General features: G+C 45.6%; 1 long non-coding RNA gene across 1 annotated transcript in view; it reads right to left on the bottom strand.

The window, feature by feature from the left end:
• Window positions 1–511: 511 nt before the first annotated feature.
• The window catches only part of LOC147649106 (uncharacterized), a 66,476-nt gene continuing 48,606 nt past the window's right edge, over window positions 512–18,381 (bottom strand). The window contains exon 2 of the long non-coding RNA XR_015279687.1: window positions 512–8,089. This is a non-coding gene — a long non-coding RNA (uncharacterized LOC147649106). The remainder of the gene's footprint in view (window positions 8,090–18,381) is intronic.

The following is an 18,381-nucleotide window of genomic DNA, read 5'->3' as shown; positions in this document are numbered from 1 at the left end:
GCCAGGGCACGGCCAGGGATTTGGGGTGGTTGTGAGGCCAGGGCAGGACACGGCCCTTGGCCTTGCTGAACCTCATCCAATTGTCCTGGGCCCATGGCTCCAGCCTGCCCAGATCCCTCTTCAGAGCTTCCTGCCCTCCAGCACAGCCACACTCCCAGCCAGCTTGGGCTCCCCTGGCAGCTGCCTGAGGGGGCCCTGGGTGCCCTGGGCCAGAGCAGCAATAAAGAGATTGAACTGAGCTGGCCCCAGTCCTGAGCCCTGGGGACACCCCTGGATGTGGCTCCATTCCTCAGCTGCTCTGGGGGCCAGGGCTGGGATGAGAGCCCAGCCCTGAGATGGGGGGCTTTAGGGACAAAGGCTGATGGATTGTCAGCCAGAAAGGGACTTGATTTTCAGATCTGTTCAGAGTGATTTAGGAGGTGCTCAGGATCAATATCAACAGGAGATTGCTGATAACAATCTATAAACAGAAAAAACCAACCTAAATAGGACAAAAAATACCCCTGCACTATTTAAAAATATAGTATTTTCTTTTTCAATATTCTTTTGAAATGGGTACAATTAACCACAGAAAATTGAAGACTTAGAAATTAATTATTCCCAGGGTCTGGTCTTGTTGGAGTGATTTGAAATCTTAATGAGTTTTTGGGACTGAATTCCTGGAGTGAAGAGCTGAAGACTGAACAAGCCTCTGGAGAAGTAAAACTCATCAGGGAACCTCCCTCCAAGTTGCTGAGGGTCCATCCTCAGCAGAGCAGGAATGAACAGATCCCAGGCTTTCCAGGCTGCTGAAGAGCTGTGAGCTCATGTGCAGTCCCAGGGGCTCCTTGGTGACATCCCAGGGCTCCTTCATCTTCCTGAGGGTCGTGAGGTGACAGTCCCAGGGCTCCAGGGTGACAACAGAGGTGTCTCCACACTACCAAGGAGCCAATTTGTCACAGGCAGTGACAGGAGTCCAGTGGTGACATCCCTGTGCTGCTAAAGAACAGTGAGGTCATCAACACTGCCAGGGGCTCCAGAGTGACATCCCAGCAGTGCCCAGGCTGCCAAAGAGCCGGGATGTCACCGCCACTGCCAGGGGCTCCAGGGTGACATCCCAGCAGTGCCCAGGCTGCCAAAGAGCCAGGATGTCACAGACACTGCCAGGGGCTCCAGGGTGACATCCCAGCTGTGCCCAGGCTGCCAAAGAGCCGGGATGTCACAGACACTGCCAGAGGCTCCTGTCATGGGCACAGTGGGAGCTTCAGGCAAAGGTTATTAGAGAAGCTTCTGTTGGGTCACCAGGTGCAGAAAGGACCCCCAACACCCCAATTACACCCCTAGCTCCCATAAACCAGGATCCCCAGGCTTTCTAAACTCCTTCTGTGGGAGGACCCTGGGAGTGGCTGGATCCAGTCCCAGCCCCAGGATTTGTCAGTGATTTCTGTGTAAAGGATTATACAGATGGAAATGAACCTTTGTACAACTTTGTCTCTCAAAAATGAAGAACAGCAAAGCAGAATTATTTATATACATATAAATAAGATTGGTTAGGAAAGGTCTTAATTAGAATTATTTACTATGCTGTATAGTGGCTATAACATTGTCCTGGGTTGATTATGATGTTAAATTGTGCTATTGTTAATTGTAAACCAAGACAAACATCTATTTTAATGTAGTGCTCTGGGAAAGAAAAAACATTGAGACGAAAGAGGCCCTCAGGCTCCTGAGCTGGACAGAGCTGACCCAGGGGTTTGGACAGTTCAGAGCCTTCATCCCTGAAGACCCCTCAGTGACCACCAGAGTGAACTGCACATGCCCAGAGGGGTGTGGAGCTCATTACCATATGGAATGGGGATGGGAGGGGCCAAAAATGAATATGCGTTAAGCAAATTGTGCAATCCTATGCATATGGAATACCTTGGGGGATAAATAGAGAATGTACACCTTGTGACGTTTGCACACATCTTTGGAGCATCAATCCCCCCTGTGCCCGGGTGCCTGTCAATAATAAATAATCAAACGTACTTTAAAACTCCTGCAGTTTTAGAGTCTTTCCATGTGTCAGGTTTGGGGAGCCAGGCAGGAGTCCTCTCTATCCCCCTGTGGGAGCACACGGGGGATGGACTCCCCAAGGCGCGCCCCGGGATCTTCTCGGGGTACTCCTCAACTCGTGCGCTCAGCGCAGGGATAGACGAGGAACCTGCTGCCCGTGGATCAAAGGGTTTGTATTATAATCCAGCCTCGGGGGGTCTGGACTAAAGGGCTGCTGCTGCTGAGCCGCAGGGAGACGTCCCTGCGCGTAGCCTCGTCCCTGCTGGGGTAAGGTGGGCTTGCAAGTGACCATGGGTCAGTGAGCGGTGCAGGGACCGCTTGGGCTGATTGCGCGGCCGGCAGGAGGGGACCGGCTGGGGCCGGCAAAGGGGGGTTCATTGACCAAAGGGATTGGCCTCTGGCAATTCTGGGGGTGGCTGGAATGAACCCCTGTGTTAATGCTGCTGTTTGGTGAAGTGTGTTATGTCCAGACTTTTGGTTGTGTGTGAGTGACTGAGACAGTGGCTGAGACATGGTTAGGACAGTTAGAAGTGTACTTTGTGACATTAAGAGTGTAGTTTTGCTTCTTCTACTTCATTGCAAGATTTTCAGCAGTCATTGTGTATTTTTGCAGAGGTTTTAGTGATTTGTGTGTATTTCTGTAACAATACTGCTCTCTTGTGTCAAAAGTTATAATCCCAGCACACTGGTAACTTTCCTTCACTTTCTGTGTTGGATACGCTGGTTGTTCAATCTTATTAGTCATAACAAGTGATGGAAGAGATGAAAGAACACTACAAGCCTGGCAAGACAAATTAAAGGACTACCTCTGCCCCAGAGGTTTGGCCTGGACCCTTGGGAGTTTGTAAACCCAGGGCACCACTGGACAGACAGAGGGAACGAGCGGGTGTTATTAGAGGGAGTTTATCAAACTTCTGCTGGAAAGATCACAGCTTTGGATTGGGAACAGCCCTCTCCTAAAGATCTGGAAATGCCAGAAGGGACAGAAGGGATGCCAGGAATAGTGTGTATTTGTGCTCTTGGGGTGTTTCATTCACAACAGGGACAACATTTTGCGTGGGTATTATTCCAGTGTAAGGTTTGTGCACCACGCTGGCACTGCTCTTCTGCCCAACAGCCCAGGGGGTGCCCGCAGTGTGAGCGAGGACAGGTTGGTCGTGAGCCTGAGATCTTAAAGCTTGTGTGTGGAAGGACCCATTTTGTGTCTCAGACTTGGGTTGTGCACAAAGAAGAGTGGAAAAAGACTGTGAGAAATTGTGAGGAAATATTTAGGTGGAAATGGGATAAGACAAGGAGAAGCTAATGGGGGCAGGACAGAGCAAATAGTTACTAGTTAGTACATAACCAAAGAACATTAGCTTAGCCAGCTAAAGGGGAATCCCTGTTGATGAAACAATGTCCTTCTGCAGACAGAGAATCCAAAAGTCAAGTAGCAAGAGAAGAATTTGTAAAGCTTTTAGAGTTTGAAATGTAACACTCCATGGTAATGTAGTACTTCTTAAAGGCTATATGTAAATTCTTTAATGAGTCTGTCTCATAGTGATTGAATAGATATTAGATAGAATTAGAACATTCACTATGGAAAATGATATAATGTATTGTAACAAGAACTTCACTCTTTTGTTCCTCCCTCTCTCTCTTTAAGCTCTCCTCTCTTGTCCTCCCCACTCTCTTACCCCTGGCTCTTGCTCTCCCCTCTCCAGTCTCTCTCCCTCCCTGACCACGTGTACGCCAAGGCTGGCAGCAGAAATGGGTCTCTTCCTCCCTCTACCCAAATAATAAATTGCTTATACCTGAACAGCTTGACCCGGGAGAAGTCTCTCACCGCGAGCATTTTGTACATCTATAGCAGTTCATGCTTTTCCTTAGACACCGGGGAAGTGGGATGAGCTTTGGGGTTGTGATATGTTTTTGTCCCTCTGGAATAACCCTGAATGGCAGAGGGAGTGTGGGATCAAAGCCCCCTCTGATCCTTTGGTGTTGGCCCTTGAGAAAGAAAATGAGGCCAACAAAAGAAAGCTCAAACGGTGCTGTTGGAGCTGCAGCCTCGGCCAGAGGTGCATCAGGCTGAGTAAGGCCTATCCAGCAGCAGCCCAGCAAGAACAGAACTGTACTCATTTAATCAGCCCTCCCTTTAGGAGGCAGCAGGAGGAAGAGGTGCACTTGGAAGCTCCATTTGCCCCTCTGCCCCCTCCACACCTGGAAGCTCCATTTCCCCTCCACCTCCTCCCGACAGCTTTAAGGGGGCATCAGCCCCAACACCCCCAGGTAGCCCGATTGCATCCCGGAGCAGAAAGCAGGTACTACAGGCACCCTTGTGGGAAGCAATAGGACCAGAAGGGACAATGGTAGTTAAGGAACCCTTTTCTCCTCTCGACACAGAGGCCAGAGAAAAGGTCACAAAGAATTATCAGAGTGACCCAGTAAACACTGCCAAATGTTTATGATATATAGTCAAACAACATAACCCAGACTGAAGGGACACACAATTGTTATTGGATGCATTAACCAAAACTGAGAAACAATTGGTTCTAAAACCAGCAGGGGACCTGGCAAAGGACCATTAGAAAACATTACAAATGGATGGAAAAGAATACTTTCCTCTGCAGGACCCACCATGGGATCCAAATCAGTCGAGTGCAAGGAGAAAGTCAGAAAGCTGCCAGGACTGGAGAGTGAAGGGAGTGGAGAGGGCTGGACCTAAAACCATGAACTGGGCAGCCTTATATGCAATCAAACAAGGTCCCTGGGAATCTCCCTGGGAATTCCCAGATCCTTGGAAGGACGCGATGCACAGACACACACCACTGGAGCCGGGCTCTGAAGTAGGAATACAGCAGCTAGTTCATCTATTTCTGGAACAATCCACGGGGGACATGAGGTGTAAACTCCAAAAGCTTTGGGGGCAGATGGGTGAAACTTAGAAGCCTTCTTGGAAGAGGCATGGAGAGTTTTCAGCAATTGAGAAGAGGGATATAAGCAAGAAATGAAGAAGCTAGTAGCAGTGGTACAGGAGGAAGGAAAAGGGAAAGGAAGGGATGGACAAGGACCACCCAAACGAGGCCCGTCTCGACTGGGTAGAGCCCAATGTGTGTACTGTGGAGAATTTGACCACTGGAAAAATGAGTGTCCAAAGTGGAAGTGAGATGGGCAAAAGAAAGAAGGGAAAGGAGAGGTGGTTGCAGTCACACATCCAGAAGAAGACTGAAGGGGACCCGGAAGGTCCACCCCAACAGACCCCTTGATTATAAAAATGAAACTGGGCAAAGGTATCCATTGATGAAGGCAAGCAGATGGTGGAGTAGCTGTGATCCCATGAGAGCTTGAACAGAGAGAGAGGGAGATGAGAGCTAATGAAGACCCTTTGCCCCCAGGGAGAGAAGGAAACTTCTGTTCTCAGAGATGAAGAGAACCTTTGCCTTTGAATAACTCATCCTTTAAATATACCCCTTTTGCTCATGGCCCATGAACACACCTCTGAGTGGTGTGAAAATGGGAGGAGAGGGCAGAGTTTGTGCCTGGGTGACTGCCATTTGTAGAAATGAAAAGGCACGAGAAAACTGTTTCTTGTGGAGAACTCTCCATGGCATGACAAGAGAAAACTCCTCTCCCTGGACAGACTGATGTATAGCTGGCACAGCTTTAACATCCCAGGTTTTGTCTCTGTCGTGTCACTTGGGAAAAAGTTGGGTGTGGGAGGAGGAAAGGTTTCTGGAGGTTTTATTCTTGTTTCTTATTCTTGTAGACCTGATCATAAAGTTTATTTATTCCAATTCAGTTTTAAGCCTGTTTTGCCCTTTTCATAATCCATATCTCACAGCAAGAAAGAAGGAAGTACTCTGGTGATTTTAGCTGGAGCTAAAACCCACCACACTCAGCCACTCCTGACAGGACTTGTGCTCCAGACCCCTCAGCAGCCTTGTTGCCCTTCTCTGGACACGCTCCAGCCCCTCCATGGCCTTCCTCAATTGGGGGCCCAGGACTGGACACAGCACTCGAGGTGTGGCCTCAGCAGTGCCCAGCACAGGGGAAGAATCCCTGCCCTGCTCCTGCTGGCCACACCATTCCTGATCCAGGCCAGGGGCCATTGGCCTTCTTGGCCACCTGGGCACACTGCTGCCTCATGTCCAGCCTGCTGTCCATCAGTGGCCCAGCTCCCTTTCTGCCTGGCCGCTGTCCAGCCACTCTGTCCCCAGCCTGGAGCACTGCAGGCCTTGTTGTGGCCAAAGTGCAGGAGCCGGCACTTGGTCTTGTTCAACCTCACCTTGTTGGCTTTGGGCCCTGCATCCAGCCTGTCCAGGTGCCTCTGCAGAGCCCTCCTGCCCTCCAGCACATCCACACTCCCAGCCAGCTTGGTGTCAGAATGGTTCCATGAGGCCCTGCAGTGTCACAATGGTCTCCACGGTTCCACGACACTCCGTGGAGTCACAGTGGATCCTTGGTTCTTTGGCCCTGCAGTGTCACACTGGATCCTTGGTGCTTTGGGCCCCAATTGGATGATGATTTTGTGAACCCTGCCTTTTACCCTCCCCAGGATATCTCTGATTAGCTGATGCTTTGGACCCTCCCTTTGAACCACCTCCCTATTTCAGCTGTTGCACACTCACATTTTCTGTCTTTTTCCCCCAAGATTCCCCAGTGCAATAAATCCTCTATTATCCCATGCAAAAGACCTCCCTCTTGTCCTTGCCTCCTCAGAGTTCAGACTGACAGCCAAAAGCCGTAGAGTGAGTGCTCTAGTCACACCTGGGCTCATCCTGCTCCTGGGGTGTGACCCACTCCTGTGCAGGCCCAAGTGACAGAGCCAGATCAGCTCCCGTGAGATGTGATATATTCTCCTCCACAGAAGCAGCACCGTTAAGCTCTAATTCAGCTTTCACCTCTCTACTTTTCTTTCTGCAGGACCTAACGACATCCTTAAACATTTCCTGAGTTGCCTGTCCCTCTGTCCAAAGGTGATGGACCCTCATCTTTTTCCTGAGTTCCTGCAAAAGCTCCCTGCCCAGCCAGGCCAGGCATTTTCCTCACTAGCTTACTCTGGTGTTGGAGTCTGAGATACAGAGTGTGTGCCCTTGTTTCTAATACTTAGTTCTAGGATTCAAAGAAACACTGAATTTCATATGACATGAAATTCATGAGCATGTTTTCATGGTGATACATGAAAACAAATGTTAAAGTTAGATAGGAAAAGTGTAAGTGTGTAGATTAGAAAGTTTCTTAAATCACTGGGTGAAAAAGTAGTTTAGAGAACAGGAGACAAGATGCAGGATTTAGGGTGTTGTCTCTTGTCCTTCTTCTTTCTTCTTCATGTTCTTCTCCGAGGGGTTTTTGGGTAGTAGTGATTGGGTAAAAAATGCCGCAGTGCAGCGCACAGGTGTTGGATCATTGGGTCACTAAGAAAATAATTGAGTTGGCATCTGTTAATTGGGTAAACGGACATATAAAAGGCCTTGAAGAGGATCTTTGTTAGCCATTTTACTCTTTTCTATCATCGTGCACATAGCTCCTTGTACCTTGTAATGCTGATAAGAAAAGAATAAACAACTGAGATCGAACAAAAGAAAACTGCCTCCCTCTCATTAATCTTCAGTTCAAAGGAAAAAAGAACCTAATCCAAAAGTCCTTAACGAGACAAATGGCACCCAAACTTGGGGCACTTTGAACTGAAGGCTCCTGTTGAGGAAAAAAAAAATAAAAAAAAAAAGAGACAGAAGACAGCGGAAAGCTGGAAAACTCCCTGGAAAGGGGAAAAAGAAGATCTCGGTAATCCCGGTGTTGGTGAGAGCGGACAAGCCAAGCCAGACGTCTGTGAGCTGTTGAACGGATCACGGATAGAGGAGCTGAGAGAAAGCTGACCCTCAGGTCAGGTAAGCCGTCAAAAGGGAGCAAAAATATGGGAAACATGTCCAAACCTGAGGGGGAGGTTTTGGCTGTCTTGGAAGCTATGGTAAAGGAGCACCCGATCTCTGTATCCACGGAGGAGCTTAAAAGCCTTATATCCTGGGTACGGGCAGAATTCCCTAACGTGGATTCACAGAAAATTTTTACCCCAAGCCTGTGGGAGAAGATAAACGTGAGAATGTATGAAAAAACCACTCTGAGAGACCAGGCAGCGACTGAACTTCTAATGGCTTCTGCAGTGACTTATGAAGTCATGGCCAGTAAATGGGACTCTGGAACTCGGGCAAGGGACACGATGGCTCCAGAAAAACAGAAGGGTTTGTCCCAGTCAGATGCGGAATCCTTGTTCCCGCACGCTGTAAAGTCTGTGGCAGCCTTCCTGAATTCCACCGTAGCACAGGGAATGTCTAAGCCTGTTGAAAGCCCAGAGAAACAACTATACAGAGACGAGGTGGCGATTCTAAAACGCAGGCAGAATCTGCAAAAAGGGGCCTTGGAGCTTTTGCAAGAGTGTCTGAGCTCTCTCGGAGCTGTTCCAGCGCTCGGTGCGCTGCTGCAGGCAGAAGAGGGAGGGGAAACTTCCTTGGCCGCCTGCGTGCCGGCAGCCGAGTCCCTTTCCGGCCCCAGGGGGGTGGAGGGGACAGCCCTGTCCCCCCCGGGAGGGTTCGGGAGGGTTCGGCCCGACCCAGAGCGGTCCGGGACCTCCACGGGCACGGCGGCCCCTGCGCCCCGCCTGCCAGGGCTGGGCCTGCAGCCACAGCTGTCAGTCAAAGTGACGTCAGCAGTGACGCAACCACCGCCGCAGCTCCAGACCCCGCCTGCGGCACCGCCCCCAGGCGCTGCAGCGCCGCTTTTCAAATTGAATTGGCTTTGCAATACAGCTGCAGCACAGCAACAACAGCTGGGAAAAACAACAGCTCCACCGCAGCAGATGGTTTCACTGGATACCACACAAAGCCAAGAGCCTTTGGAGCACAGCCCTGCTCATGCACAGTTCTTTCACTCTACAAATCCTCCCACAGACATGGGCTCGGGGTTACGGGACAGGGCAATACAAAGTCCAGCATCTCTGGAATGGCTTCAGAAAAATAGCCGAGAGGCAAAAATCAAAAGCATTGTAAGATGCATTACTGGCTAATCTGCAAATGATTGCAGTCAGTTAAGCTTCAGAAAGAAGCCCCTAATGAAGTGCCTTCAAAAGTGGATCAAAAAGTTTAAAAATGTTGCAGAATAGAATATATATGGATGTTGTATTTCTAATGATATCTGCTAGTTTTGTTTTTACAGAATAACATAGAAAATTATGATATTTATGCATCCCAAAAAATTTAAAATATTTTTCTTCTGTTTCAGTATTCCCAATACATGAAAGTTTTGAAAATGTTATCTTCTCTATACATCTGCTGATAATGTAATATTGTATGATGTAGAGTGATCAAGTATTATTACTGTAGTTACAGTTAATTTCTGCAAGATTTGAGTTGAAAGATCATATGATTAACCCTACAGAAAAAGGATTGAATGACAGGTTTCTTTCATTTTTAACCTTTCATTTGAATAAGTGTATTGTGGATTTAGTTCAATACAGCTTCAGTAATCTCAAAGTTATGTTAACCATATATTACCCATTTGCTTGGTTTTTTGACAATTTTAATAAAGAAATTTTAATGTGAGTCTTTTTGTTATTAAAAAAACAAACATGTATAACAGCATATATACCAATTTAGATTTTGGATTTTAGTTAAAAAGTTAGACTTAATGTTTCTGAAAAGTACAACAAAAGCTGAATAGCAACTTGCCAAATCTGTAGTGTTGTATTTTTTTTCTAGTAAAACTGTACTCTAAAAATCGTAACAAATTTAAGCATGTACCAAGCAAATTTTTGTTACAAATGGATGTTTTTAAGAACATCTGCAGTTATTATGGGTTATTCTCAAAACCAGATAACATAGAATGGTGATAAATTTGTTGCATCCCTATAATCTCTATAGTGAATCAATGTTCCTGTTATATTGTGTTCAAAGAAATGTATACCAAACTTTTAGTTGTCTTTTTTTTTTTTATAATAACGGAGTAAGATTAAGTCATATTTTCATCTAATATAGATTAAGTGTTAGTAAGATTAATCAAAGTTAAATTTCACTATGTTTAAATTTGAGTGTTTTTAGCTTAAGTTATAATTTTGGTATTTTTTGACATTGTTTTGTTACTTATTTTTATCATAATTAATTTTTAACAAGTTTAAAATTTAAATTGCTTCATGTTTTATTGAAGACATTTGTTTAAACTGCATAGTTATTTTCCTGGAGAGATGAAGATGACTACAACTGAAACAGCTGTGACAGAACGCTGATGAACACCTACTTGTGGATAGCAGTGAATGCAGTCTGTGAAACCCTTGATTTCACTGTAGGTTCTATTGTTTGTTATAATCTCTGCAGTTTTGGTTTTCTATAAGTTGCACAAAAAACAATAGTGATTGTTATTTTGTCATGGGGTGGCTTTACCTTTAAGGTGGTTTTGGGAGCTAAGGAAGTTGAAGCTGCTGGTGGCTGATGGGAGTCTTTTCTCCTGACCAATTATCGGTCATTTCGAAGAATTGACAGCAGGTTTGACCATTAAAAATTTAAGTCAACCTGTGAGCACCTCCTTAAGATGCAAAGTCAGAGCTCTCTTGTTCTCTTTGTTTCCTGGCTGTGAAAGGTAACAGAGCTCCAGCTGGCTCCTGTCCCCGGCCCAGCCCATGCGGCCGGGCAGGGGCTGGGCTGGGCCTGCCGCGGCTCCCGGCCGGGAGATGGGGCCTGCGGGGCTTGCCCCAGGCTCTGGCCGGGCCAGGCCGCTCCCTGGCTCGGCTGCAGTTCTTGCCATGACAAAATTCACCAGAGACTGCCGAGTAAAGAAAGGAAAAAGCTCTTGACCTGCGGCAGGCTGAGACAGGGACCACACTCTCCAGAACAGCCATGAAGAATCTTCCATCGCAGACAGCTCCCGCCGCTGCTCCGGCAGAGATCACAGAACCATCTACAAAAGCCTGGGCAAGATTTTAACCCTTTCTTTACCCAGATGAGACTTTCAGATTAATCCTTTTATCCAGAGAGAGAAAAAGAGAGTAATCAACATGTAAAGAGACTTTATAAACTATCAGAGACAGTAAAGAAAAGAAGCTTCAGAAAAGGTAGAGAATAAGGAGATGATTTATAAGCTGAAATATTTTTCTGTTAAAGCTATGGAGATGGCCAATAGAGTCTTGAAACAAACTCCTTTAATTCGTGACAGAGTATATAGAGAGGAATGGAGTGTTCAAAGTTTGGATTTTGAGCAAAAGGTGGAGTAATTGTGATACAGTGAGGTACTGGAACAGAGTGAGATAAAGTAATAGCTGAAGATTTGAGGCCTTAAGAGCCAATGAGAAAACTGCTTTCCAGGGAAGCTCACAGAAACAGATGAAGAGAACTTTTGCCGTTGAATAACTCATCCTTAAAAATGACATCCCTAGACTCATTGACCCATACACACCTCAGAGTGATGTGAAATGGGAGGAGTGAACTGATGACAGATTTCCAGGCAGCTGGCATCAGAAAAATAGAAAACTATAACAGAAATAGCTTTCTTGTGGAAAACTGCATAGATTAGCAGAAGAAGACTTCTGTTTCTCTACAAAGACTGATGAAAAGACTCTAGCAGGAATTGGGACTGTTTTGAACACCAAAGTTCCAAAGTTTTTTGTCTCTATGTTGTCATGTGAACAAGGGAATGGTGGGTAGTAGGGGATAAAAAGGGTTTTCTGGAAGTTTATTCTAGTGTTCTTATTCTTGTCGTTTTGTTAATAAACTTTCTTTAGTCCTTTTTAGGTTTTAAGCCAGTTTTGCTCTTCCTCTAAGCCATATCCACAGCAAAAAATTAAGTAAGTCTTCTAGTAATTTTTTAGTTACTGCTTTAAAACCACAACAGGGGGGAGGAAAAGTTTCTGGAGGTTTTGTTCTTGTTTCTTATTCTTGTAGTCCTGTTCATAAAGTGTCTTTATTCCTATTCAATTTTAAGCCTGATTTGCCCTTCTCCTATTCCATATCTCACAGCAAGAAAGAAGGAAGTAATCTAGTGATTTTAGCTTGAGCTAAAACCCATCACTCTCAGCCACTCCTGACAGCACTTGTGCTCCAGACCCCTCAGCAGCCTTGTTGCCCTTCTCTGGACACGCTCCAGCCCCTCCATGGCCTTCCTCAATTGGGGGCCCAGGACTGGACACAGCACTCGAGGTGTGGCCTCAGCAGTGCCCAGCGCAGGGGAAGAATCCCTGCCCTGCTCCTGCTGGCCACACCATTCCTGATCCAGGCCAGGGGCCATTGGCCTTCTTGGCCACCTGGGCACACTGCTGCCTCATGTCCAGCCTGCTGTCCATCAGTGGCCCAGCTCCGTTTCTGCCTGGCCGCTGTCCAGCCACTCTGTCCCCAGCCTGGAGCACTGCAGGCCTTGTTGTGGCCAAAGTGCAGGAGCCGGCACTTGGTCTTGTTCAACCTCACCTTGTTGGCTTTGGGCCCTGCATCCAGCCTGTCCAGCTCCCTCTGCAGAGCCCTGCTGCCCTCCAGCACATCCACACTCCCAGCCAGCTTGGTGTCAGAATGGTTCCATGAGGCCCTGCAGTGTCACAATGGTCTCCACGGTTCCATGACACTCCGTGGAGTCACAGTGGATCCTTGGTTCTTTGGGCCCTGCAGTGTCACAGTGGATCCTTGGTCCTTCTGTTACTATGGGGTTAAATGTTTCTGAATAATGTTTCTGAAAATCATGTAGAATTAGGCCACAAGAAAGTTTGGTATTAGGGATGGTCTAGCAAGCTGGAATGTTTACGGTAACAGGAACTGGTGCTTGGGGTCTCCAAGATACCCACCCAGGGATAAGATTCGTACATGTTCGTACAAGGATGTGCTAACTCTTCATGAAGCAATATCGATCAAGGTAATGAAGCAATATTAATGAAGCAATATTGATAAAGTTGTTATAGTGATTACTGCTACAGCTGAAATTGTATAAATATGTGCACTTTGGACAAAGATGATGGAGCTAGATTTGGGTTGCTGATACCCCTAGTTCCCACACACTTCAATAAAGCATCTGCATATAATCAATCTGTGATTATGTGTGTTCCTGAACGCTGACATTTTGGTGACCCAGATGGGACCCTGTGAGTGCTGCTGAGCGAGTTCATGACCCGATCACGCTCCAGCCGGCACCGAGGGATTCTCGGGGAGCCCATCCGGCCGTGAGCGTCTCCTCTGCTCACAACGTCCCTCTGAGAGAGGTGAGGTGCTTTTCGGTCTGCTCTGGTGCCTGCCGATAAGACGCAGCGAAATCTCCGCAGGGTTGGGCTGGAGGAATTCCTGGCATTGCCCAGGCGCCGTCTGTCAGACAAGTGCGAAAGCGTTGCAGGTTCGGCATCAGTGGTGTGTGGTGTATTGTAACTGTAACATGGAGAAGCTTAAAGGGATTTGAGGTGGCAATGCCCCTATAGCACGTACTTCTCCTTTGGGGTGCTTATTGGCACATTGGAAACAGGGAAACTTTGGGCAAGATTTACATGAAGTTGATTGATTATTGTAATACATGGTGGCCAGGATATGACCCGGACAGTGGGGAAAAGTGGCCAAGAAATGGATCTTTGCAGTATAACACCATTTTACAGTTGATGTTGTTCTGTAAGCGAGAGGGAAAGTGCGATGAAGTTCCATATGTTGATTTGTTTTTCTATTTGCGAGACAAGCCAGAATGGCAGGCTGAATGTGGATTGATGGCAGTTAAAGCACGTGTGAGTGATAAATGTGAGGTTTGTGTAAAAGGACAAAAAGTTGTTTAGAGCACCTGGCATTAAAAGAATATTTGCATCAGGGGAAGAGATGGATGTTGATTTTCAAGTGGTTTCAGCAGAATCAAAAGAACCCGATTCTGTTTCATCTGCCCCCACTTCACCCAATCCTATTTCACCCAACCCTATCTCGCCTAATCCTACTTCACCTTTCCCTCTTTATCCTCCTCTACCACCTTCACCTGATCCTTCTTCTCCAGGAGATGATCAAGATCTAACCGTGATACAAGGAAATGTGAAAAATGCTGGGGAGGAGGATAGCAGTAGTGGGGGTGATGATAATAAATCAGTGACACCGGTGTCCCATCAGACTCGGTCACAGCTTGCTCCGGTTCTGGGTAGAATGGGAAAAGATTTGGGCAGACAAAGGCGGACTGTGATTGCCCCCTTGAGACAAGGAGTAGGAGTAGAGGGGCTGGTGTTTGTAAAAGTGCCTTTCTCCCCTGCAGACTTGATAATTTGGAAACAGTCAGCTGGAACTTCTAGAGAAAATCCTGATAAAGTAGCAGGGGTGGTAAAAATGATTATGAAAACTCAGAATGCAGATTGGGAAGATATACAAGTAATATTGGATAATTGAATGGACTCTGCTGAGAAAGAGATGGTGCTTAGAGCAGCCAAGGAGAAGGTGAGAGAAGATCTCAGAACTGGGGTGGTGACAGGGACTTTAGATGAGAACTTTCTGACCAGGGATCCAGGGTGGGATCCCAATGCCTTTGGGGACATGCGGAGGCTGAAGAGATATCAAGAGTGGCTCCAGATAGGGGTTGGGAATGCTGTACCTAAGGCTATGAATTGGTCTAAATTGTATGAGGTAAGACAGGAAAAGAAAGAATCCCCTGCTGCATTTTTGGAAAGGCTTAAGGAGGCAGCGAGAAAGGATACAGATCTTCAATTAGAAACAGAACAAGAGAAAGTTCAGCTTGCATTCACTTTTCTTGGGCAGTCGCAAAATGATATTAGGAGAAAATTGCAGAAATTAGAAGAAGAGGAATTAAGAAATTTGAATAAATTACTTGAAGTGGCTTGGAAAGTACACAATAAGAGGGAAAAAGAAGCTAGTAAAAAAACAGCAGCAAAATCTTTTGGCAGTGATCCAAAGAAGAGAGAATCCAGGTTTCAGAGGACGCAGCAGAGGTGGTCGTGGACTGGGGAGGGGCGACTTGGCAGAGGACAAGGGAGATTGGTTTTGCCAAGATTAGGGTTAAATCAATGTGCTTATTGTAGACAAGAGGGGCACTGGAAAAATGAATGCCTGAATCGGTTTAACCAGGGCAATCAGTTCAACCAGAATCAAGACACTTTGAAATTAATGGTGCTGGGGGAGTACAGCAGCTGACTAGAATCGGAACCAAAAACCAATACAGGAACCTTTAGTAACTATACAATTGGGAGATAAAGAAGTAAAATTTCTGGTGGATAAAGGGGCTACATATTCTGTGCTAAATGATCTAAAAGGAGAAATTGGAGACAAAACAGCAAGAGTTGGAGCCACAGGAAAGGAGGAGAATCGACCATTCCTGCAACCCCTGGATTTGTGATTTGGAAACAAAGATTTAACACATGAATTTTTATATGTGCCTGAGTGTCCAATTCCACTTTGTAGGACGAGATTTATGAGCAAAACTTAATGCAGTCATAACTTTTGAGAACAGGGAACTTTTAATGAAAATACCTGAATCAAAGGCAGGACAACTTTTAATGATAAAAGAAAAACTAGTCCTTATCATCCCTTGAGAAGTAGAGGATGCAGTAATTCCCTCTGTATGGGAAACAGACATACCAGGAAAATCTAAATTGGCACAACCAGTACATGTAGAATTAAAAGAAGGAGCAAAAGTTGTGCAGGTTAAAGAGTATCTCATTAAGACAGAAGCATGGCAAAGAATAGTAAAGATTATTGGTAAATTTTTGAAGTACCAAATTCTAGAATAATGTGAATCAGAATTTAATACACTGGAAATAGTATTTCCAGTAAAGAAACCAAATGGTGAGTATGGACTAGTACAGGGTTTGAGAGAAGTAAATGGAATAACTAAAGATATTTACCCAGTGGTAGCTAATCCTTACACATTGTTGACATCTGTGAAAGAGAAATAGAAATGGTTTACTGTAATTGATTTAAAAGATACCTTTTTCTGCATACCCCTTGACAAAGAAAGTAGGAAACTGTTTGCCTTTGAGAGGGAAAATCCAGAAAATGGAAGGAAAACCCAGCTCACCTGGACACGACTCCCACAAGGATACAAGAACAGTCCAACCCTATTTGGAAGCCAGCTGGTTAAAGAGCTGGAGATTTGGACCGAGAATGGGCAAGTTCCGAGGGAGCAATACCTGCTGTGACAGTATGTTGATGATATACTGATAGCTACAGAGGAAAAGACAACCTGCAGAAAGGTAACAATTGAAATTTTAAATCAGCTGGGAATGAGAGGATATAAGGTGTCTAAAGGGAAAGCACAAATTGCCCAGCAGACTGTGATTTACCTGAGATGTGAAATCTCACAAGGGCAATGAAAGCTGGGTACTGATCATATTCAAGCTATTTGTGCTATTCCAGAACCCCAGAACCTGCATGAGCTGCGAGTCTTCCTCGGGATGTGCGGATGGTGCTGCCTGTGGATCATGGACTATGGACTAACTGCAAAACCCCTGAATGAAGCCCACAAGACACAGCCGTTTACCTGGGGCAAACCACAGAAGGAGACCTTCCTCAAACTGAAGGAGGCATTGACAACAGCTCCAGCATTAGGATTGATCTATCAATCGTAATCCTGATCTATCCAAAGATTTTCACCTGTTTGTGCACGAAAGATCACACCTAGCTCTGGGAGTACTAACTCAGCGTTTGGGAAGCTGGAAAAGGCCGGTTGGCTGCTTCTCCAAACAACTTGACCACGTGAGTGCTGGATGGCCTTCGTGCCTGTGGGCAGTTGCAGCCACCGTGATGCTGACACAAGAAACTAGGAAACTCACGATGGGTAGACACATAGATGTCTATGTGCCACACATGGTGAGCACTGTTTTAGAACAAAAGGGGAGCCATTGGCTATCTCCAAGCAGGAGGATGAAATTCCAGGTAATCCTGACGGAGCAGGATGATGTCACACTAAAGACAACTAACCTCTTGAATCCAGCTTTGTTCCTAGGTACCACAACTGAAGAAGGCCCATTAGAGCATGGCTGTGTAGAAGTAATAGAGTACAGCTATTCAGCAAGAGAAGACCTGAAAGACATCCCACTGGAGCAAGCAGAGTGAGAGCTATTCACATATGGAAGCAGCTTGGTGGAGAACAGGACCAGATACACTGGATATGCGGTAACAACAGTCAGTACAATAGTGGAGGCAAAAGCATTATCACCAAATACATCTGCCCAGAGGGCAGAACTGGTTGCCTTAACCAGAACACTAGAATTGAGTAAAGGGAAATCAAAAAGCAGACTGGACAGCCCGACAGATTGCTCGAGAAGTGCAAACAACAATGGCATTGATACCTTTAAAGACTAATGTATCTCAATTTAATTTGCCTCCAAAACAAAAATATTCAATAGAAGATGAGAAACTGGGACATTTGCTAAATGCACAAAAGATTTCAGAAGAGTGGTATGTAACTGCATAAAGACACATAGTGTTAACCCACTTGATAATGAGAGAAGTTCTACAAATTAAACAGAACAAATGTCCCTGGGGTGCACAGGCATTGGTAAAATTGCTAAAGCAAAAAATAATCTCGGTACGGATGCTAACAATGGCAAAATCAACTCAGTGGCTAGACACAGGCACAGCTAGGAAGGATTAAGATAGGAATAGAATCAAGATGACACTTAGCAAGAACCATCTAGTGAAGTGAGATTTAGGTGGGCCCTAGAGTCTTTGCTCGGTCCTATAGCAAATTATCAGAATAGAGAAACAGGTCAGGTAAATAGACTAGCAAAAGTCACCTGGGAAAGATTTAAAGAACTAAATGTACAATTACAAGCCACCACAAAAATGACTTTACAAAATCGATTGGCCTTAGATTTGCTACTCCTGAAAGAACATGGAGTGTGTGGTTTTTTTTAAGGGGATGGATTGATCATTGCTGCATCCACATCCCAAATGTAACTGAAGATGTAGAATATGACATCAATCAGTTGCAACAAACAGAGCATGGAGCACAGGAAGAGCAAAAGGATTTGACTACAAGTTGATTAGGCAAAATCTTCAAAGGGTTAGGGTAGAATGTGCGTTCATGGATTAAATCTATCATTGAGAGTGTGATAATCTTACTAATTGTATTTTTAGCAATTTGGTTAGTTTACAGCATTTTAAAAGGAGAAATACAGAAGAAAACATCCTGGAACCAGAAAATAATAAAGGCACTGACACGAGACCCACACCCTCCATCCTCTGGTTCTCCAGTTCGTGACAACATCCAGGACAGCGTTTACATCAATCAAGGATTCGAAGAACACCAAGTATAAACTCAGAAACAAAGGACTCTATCAAGTTAAAACATTTGCACTTATAGTGAAGTGAAAATGCTTTCAAAGGGTGGAATGATAGTAAAAGGTTCTAAAATCTTAGAAAAGTTGGAGACTTAGAA

The sequence above is a fragment of the Cyanistes caeruleus genome, chromosome 28 (genome assembly GCF_971803275.1).
Source record: "Cyanistes caeruleus chromosome 28, bCyaCae1.hap1.1, whole genome shotgun sequence".
NCBI lineage: Eukaryota > Metazoa > Chordata > Aves > Passeriformes > Paridae > Cyanistes > Cyanistes caeruleus.
The sequence above is the reverse complement of the archived record's forward strand: the minus strand, read 5'-3'. Positions and strand labels throughout refer to the sequence as shown.